At 50.1% G+C, this 6,637-nt stretch overlaps 1 pseudogene; it reads right to left on the bottom strand.

Moving 5' to 3' along the window:
- Positions 1-4,505: 4,505 nt before the first annotated feature.
- Positions 4,506-5,139, bottom strand: LOC142250294 (olfactory receptor 11G2-like; annotated as a pseudogene).
- Between the last annotated feature and the right edge of the window lie 1,498 nt (positions 5,140-6,637).

Genomic DNA, 6,637 nt, shown 5'->3' with positions numbered 1-6,637 from the left:
TTACATCACTGAGAGCCTGGCAAGGGGATTCATTCGGAGATCCTCCTCTCCTGCTGGAGCAGGCTTCTTCTTCGTAAAGAAGAAAGAGGGCGACTTACGCCCATGCATAGACTACCGGGGATTGAACCAAATCACCGTAAAAAACAAGTATCCCCTGCCGCTCATCCCCGAATTGTTTGATCGGCTCAGAGGAGCTCGCGTGTTCACCAAGTTGGATCTTCGGGTGCCTACAACCTGGTCCGTATCCGCTCGGGGGATGAATGGAAGACCGCGTTTAACACTCGCGATGGGCACTATGAATACTGCGTGATGCCCTTCGGCCTGTGTAACGCACCAGCAGTCTTCCAAGAATTAGTGAACGACGTGTTCCGGGACCTTCTCTACGTCTGTGTGGTGGTATATCTGGATGACATCCTTGTCTTCTCTCCGGACCTTCAGACCCACCGAGAGAACGTGCAACTGGTTCTACAAAGACTGAGAGAGAATCGTCTGTACGCCAAGTACGAGAAGTGTGTCTTCGAACAGTCTTCTCTCCCCTTCCTGGGTTACCTCATCACCGATACCGGACTGCAGATGGATCCAAAGAAGGTCTCTTCCATTCTCAACTGGCCTCCTCCTTGTGGACTGAAGGCAATCCAACACTTTCTGGGATTCGCCAACTACTACCGCCAGTTCATCCCTCATTTCTCTGCTCTGACTGCTCCTCTCTCCGCCTTGACCAAGAAGGGGGCTAATCCAAAGGACTGGTCACCTGCGGCCGACGCCGCGTTTGGCTCCCTGAAGCGGGCCTTTGCCTCCTCTCCTGTACTCCACCGTCCGGAGTTAAACCGCCAGTTCACCTTGGAGGTGGATGCCTCCTCCTCGGGAGCCGGAGCAGTGCTCATGCAGAAGTCCTCCTCCGGGAAGATGGTGACTTGCGGTTTCTTCTCCAAGAGCTTCTCAGCGCCTGAACGCAATTACACCATCGGTGACCGAGAACTATTGGCAGTCAAACTGGCTCTGGAGGAATGGCGTTATCTTCTGGAAGGAGCAGTGTACCCCGTTATAATTTACACGGACCACAAGAACCTGGAATACCTGCGGTCTGCTCAGCGACTGAACCCACGGCAAGCCAGGTGGTCCTTATTCTTTGCCCGGTTCGATTTCCAGCTCCATTTCCGACCCGCGAACAAGAACCTACGCGCTGATGCCTTGTCTAGGTCTTTCATGCCCATGGAGCAGGAAGAGGAGACATCCCAACCCATCATCTGTCCAAGTAAGATTATTCCGGTGGCTCCTGTCACCCTGGCCCAGATACCGCCCGGGAAGACCTATGTCTCTGAGACTGACAGGCAAAAAGTGTTACACTGGGGCCATGCCTCGAAAACAGCCGGTCATGCTGGCCAGAAGAGAACTTGGAGTGCGATTGTACGTCATTATTGGTGGCCATCCCTTCGCACGGACATCGCCTCTTTTGTCTCTGCCTGCTCCTCTTGTGCCAGGAACAAGACGCCCAAACACCTGCCATATGGCCGTCTTCTGCCTCTGCCTATACCCTCAGTTCCCTGGCAACACATTGCGATGGACTTTATTACGGACTTGCCATTGTCCTCCGGACACACAGTCATATGGGTTGTGGTGGATCGGTTCTCTAAAATGGCCCATTTCGTCCCTATGGCTGGACTGCCCTCTGCCCAGGAACTCGCGGACGCCTATATACATCACATCTTCCGCTTGCATGGCTTCCCATCACACATTGTGTCCGACAGAGGAACTCAGTTTACCTCCCGCTTCTGGAGGGCTCTCTGTAAACATCTGGGAGTAACTCTGGACTTTTCTTCAGCCTACCATCCTCAGTCGAACGGCCAAGTGGAACGGGTCAATCAGATTTTGACCTCTTTCTTACGTCACTACGTCAACGCCCATCATGACGATTGGTCCACGCTTCTTCCTTGGGCTGAATTCTCCCATAATCACCACGTCAGTGAGTCCTCCTCCAGTTCTCCCTTCCATGTCGTCTACGGACTTCAGCCTTCGGTCCCATTGCCTGTATCCTCTTCCTCGGATGTCCCTGCTGCTGATGCGGTAGTCCGTGACTTTACAACCATTTGGGACTCAGTTAAGGCGTCCCTTGCACGTGCATCCCTGCGGATGAAGAGACACGCAGACAAGAGACGTCTGGATCCTCCGTGTTTCTCCCCCGGAGATCTCGTCTGGCTTGCTTCCAAGTACGTCCGATTGAAGTTACCATCTTACAAGCTGGGTCCTCGCTACATCGGACCGTTTAAAGTCCTCGGCAAGATCAATGAGGTCTCCTACAAACTGCAGCTCCCGGCCACGATGAGGATACCCAACTCCTTCCACGTCTCTCTGCTCAAGCCGGTTGTCCTTGGTCCCTTCTCCGCTGCTGCCAGTCCGGCTCCTCCTCCTATTGCTGATGACGACATCTATGCGGTGAGGGATATCGTGGCCATGAAGACCGTACGGGGTCGACAGTTTTTTCTGGTGGACTGGGCAGGGTATGGTCCTGAGGATAGGTCCTGGGAGCCCAGAGAGAATGTGGGTACTCCTCTGATCCGTGCCTTCCTGTCCCGCTTGCGGGGAGGGGGGTGTGGGGGGGGGGGTACTGTCACGCTCCCCGGGTCCTCTGCTCCGCTTCCCGGCTCACCTGCCACGCTCCCCGCTCTCCAGCCTCCATCGCCCGCGCTTCCCAGGCCTCCTGGTCCCCGCTCCCGGCGCCCGTCGGCTTCCCAGCCCCAGCCCGGCTCTGCTGCGTCCTCCTCTCAGCTTCCTGCCCTGGCTTCTGGCACCCGGGCCGCGCGCATGCGCATTAGGGCGCGCGCGCGGTCACTGACCCTTTCTTAAAGGGCCAGTGACCACTGACAGGAAATGAAGCACACAGGTACGGGGTATAAAGGGGTGCAATGTCCAAGGGGGCGGGGCCTGATCTTCGTGTTTCCCAAGCTAGGAGTCAGGTCTCCTTGTGTTCCTGTGAGATACTTACCTCTCTCTCTTCTAGAGCCGATCCTGCATTGCCATCCGGTCCTGCCGTATCCCGAACCTCGAACGCTGCCTATCTGCCATCCTGACAGTCCGCACCATCTCTGTTCCCTGCGGTGACCCGTCATCTCGCTCCAACGGTTCTGGACCCCGCCTGACATCATCCCGGCTTCCGAACCTGAGCTCCGTCACCCGGACCACCATCAGTGACCCCGTGGTTCCAGGGACTTCTCCATTGTGCTCTTGTGCGCGGACTGTTCTGCTACCTATAGTGCTCCGGCTACCGGACTCCTTTCCCTCATCGGGGAGTTCGGCCCAGTGGATCCACCTCCCGGGTCTGCCCATCCACCTGGCCCTAACAGATATCTATGCAACATAGTTGAAAAACCTTTTTAGGTTCACCTTCCAAACAACAGTGAACCCTAAAGTCCCAAATGATTCCCTAATTTATTTTAGGTCTTAACTAAATGCCCTGTAGTCTAATTTCTCTAAGTTGAAGCGATTTCATCAGTGCACAAATGTCGCGCATTGAGACTGTTTTTAAGTAAATTTTATATATGAAAAAACCCCAAAAAACACAACACAATCCTCCCATTTCATGATATAAGCCAGCTGTACCGCCAATTTTATGAATGGCAAATGCCCATATCTCAATGGAGAAGATAAACAAAAAATGTCCTCTTAATCCTTATTCATCCCGCGAACATTCGGTAAAAACTATCATTGGACTAAAGCGGGCTTTACACGCTACGATATTTCTAGCAATTGCTAGCGATATCGTACGCAAAAGCACCCGCCCCCGTCGTGCATGCGATATTGTGTGATCGCTGCCGAAGCGAACATTATCGCTATGGCAGCGTCACACGCACTTACCTGGTCGGCATCGGCGCTCTGACTGTCGAACAATCCCTCCCTCAAGCGGGAGGTGCGTTCGGCGTCACGGCGACATCACTAAGCAGCCAGCCAATCAAAGCGGAGGCACGGAGATGAGCGGGACGAACATCCCGCCCACCTCCTTCCTTCTCCATTGCGGGCAGGACGCAGGTAAGGTGAGGTTCCTTGTTCCTGCCGCAGGAACGAGGAACAACATCTATAAACAACCATTAACAATTTTTGGTTTTAGGACGACCTCTCCATGGTGAACAATTTTCACCACTTTGGAGGACGTTTAAGGTCGCTGGTAAGTGTTACACGCTGCGATACCGTTAATGACGCCGGATGTGCGTCACTAACGACGTGACCGTGACGATAAAACATTAACGATATCGTAGCGTGTAAAGCCCCCTTAAGACTTCAGATTTCATCTTCAACCGTTATATGTAAATTTTCTATAGCCCAACTATAAAGCTAATTTTCCAGTACTATCATAATATTAATTGAGGATCCTGAAAACTGTTCTGTATACTCCAGATATTAAAAATTATCCTGAGTGTTGAACATTGTTAAAAATATTTTCCCCCTCTTTTGGAGTAAATAGTATGTTGGAGGGGGAAGTCAGCCTTGTTAATCTGTACCTTCGTAAGAAATTAAATAAGAAAGAAGCAACCAACAGTCAAACCCCAGGAGATGACAGAGAAGGTGAACTCTCTGCTGGATATGACTTCACACGATAGCTTCAGAAGAGGAGAATAGTCGCAAAAGTAATGGTCGATGTCATTAGCGAAGCAAAATGTGAGTGTGGAGATCTGCAGTTCAGGGCGGGAAGCAGTTATGAAGGCCACAACCCATGGTCCACAGTCCTGCCCTGTAGTCATCCTTCTAGGAATCAACGTAGATGACCATATACCGGTCATAGCCCATAACTACAGGAAAGTAGCTCTCAGCCGCCCCAAAGGCAAAGAAAAAATTAAACTGGACAAGACAAGCTGATGCAGAAATCGATTTGTTTCCGGACAAAAGGACATCGAGCATTTTTGGTACAGTAACCGTGGTATACAGGACTTCCACCAAGGAGAAATTGGCCAAGAGGAGATACATTGGATTGTGAAGATGTTCTTCCAGAAAGACAAGAGAGACAATAAGAAAATGAGACGCCAGCGATAACATGTACATGCTGAAGAAAACGGACAAGATAAAAAGCTCCATACTGCGCATGGTCAGGAAGCCTGCAATAGTAAAGATGGTGGTTATAGTCTGATTTACGTTGTCTGTCGATATCATAATTTCCTAAAACAAAGGAACAACAAGCGGATCACTCTAAAATCATCCAAAATATAAGTTTCACCTGTTCCTTATATGAGAACTTTCCATATTTACACTTAAACTGTACATTTAAATTAAAAAAAAACGGAAATCTTTTTAGATGGAAAAAGAAAAATAAAGAACTAAAATAATGTGTTTGAATAAATCTGCACACCCTTACACTAATATGTTGAAATCCCCTTTGAAACTATGACCACATTTAGTCTTATAGGGTCGGGGTCTATCACATCTAGAATTGGCGATCTCTGCCCCCTCTTCCTTGCAGTAGCTCCGCGTCTGTCAGATTGCGGGGGCATCTCCTGTATAGCGCACCCTCTTCAGGTTACCATAGATTCTCTTTTAGCTTGAAGTCTGGGTTCTGGCTGGCCCTTTGTGAATCATTCAACCTCTTTTGGAGAACTCATTCTTTTGCTAATTTGGAGGTCTTAGGACCGTTGTGAAAAAAAAGTAAAAGTCCGCTTAATCTTTAGCTTTTTAGCGCTAAACAGACCTTTCAATTATGGTAAAAAGGTTCCACTGTGGTCTCATCAGACCAGAACACATTCCCGTCACGCTTTTGGCAGATTGAATGAAAGTTTTGGCCAAACGTAGCCAGGATTTCTAAGAAAAAGCGTCTGCCTTGCCATCTTACCCCACAGGCCGGACATATGAAGACTACAAGAGATTGTTGTCACATGCAGTTCACATCCAGTACTGGCCAGAAACTCCTGCAGCTTTTATAATGGTGTTGTCTGCCTGTTGCCCGCTCTCCAGACCAATTTTCTTCTTGTGTTTATCAATTAATAAGGCACATCCAGTTTTTCGAAATTTATTTATACCCTTCACCTGATTGAAAACGTGCCACAATGAGATCCCTTTTCTGTGTTGTCAGCTGTTTATGGATAATAAATTGTGCTATAAAATGCAACAATGAAAATGTCATTATGGGCGACATTAAAGAAGGAAAAGTTCTGAATCGTTTTCTCTTGGTGTATATATATATATATATCTATATATATCAGGTCGTCACAAGGGTGCCGTGCACTCTGCCCTTCTGCATGGTACCTGATTCTCCTTGGTTACCGGTCCTGTCAATTTGGTGTTGCTACCAACAGGTGTACATAAATCCTGAGGAACACTCTGCACCACACCCACCAACCACCCATTGGGCAGCCTGAGGGGAATAGGGCCACCCAGATGGAGGGATGGAAGAGGGAGGGCAGAGATGTTAGAGTTGAGTAGAGTTGAGCAGTAAGACAGCGGTGACAGGACAGGTCACGCTGTGGAGCTGGGCTCCTGTACCCATCCCAGGTGCCAGACGTTGGCCTGGGCAGAAGGAGCTGGAACCCCGGTCGCAGGGGGTAGTGACAGAGGGTACGGTGCTGCTACAGAGAACAGGCCGGCTGCCTTGTGCTACAACCGGGCAGGGGCCAGGGCACGACAGGGTACGTGGACCCTAGGCTAGAAAGAAGCTTCA

The sequence above is a fragment of the Anomaloglossus baeobatrachus genome, chromosome 9 (assembly GCF_048569485.1).
Source record: "Anomaloglossus baeobatrachus isolate aAnoBae1 chromosome 9, aAnoBae1.hap1, whole genome shotgun sequence".
Classification (NCBI taxonomy): domain Eukaryota; kingdom Metazoa; phylum Chordata; class Amphibia; order Anura; family Aromobatidae; genus Anomaloglossus; species Anomaloglossus baeobatrachus.
The sequence above is the reverse complement of the archived record's forward strand: the minus strand, read 5'-3'. Positions and strand labels throughout refer to the sequence as shown.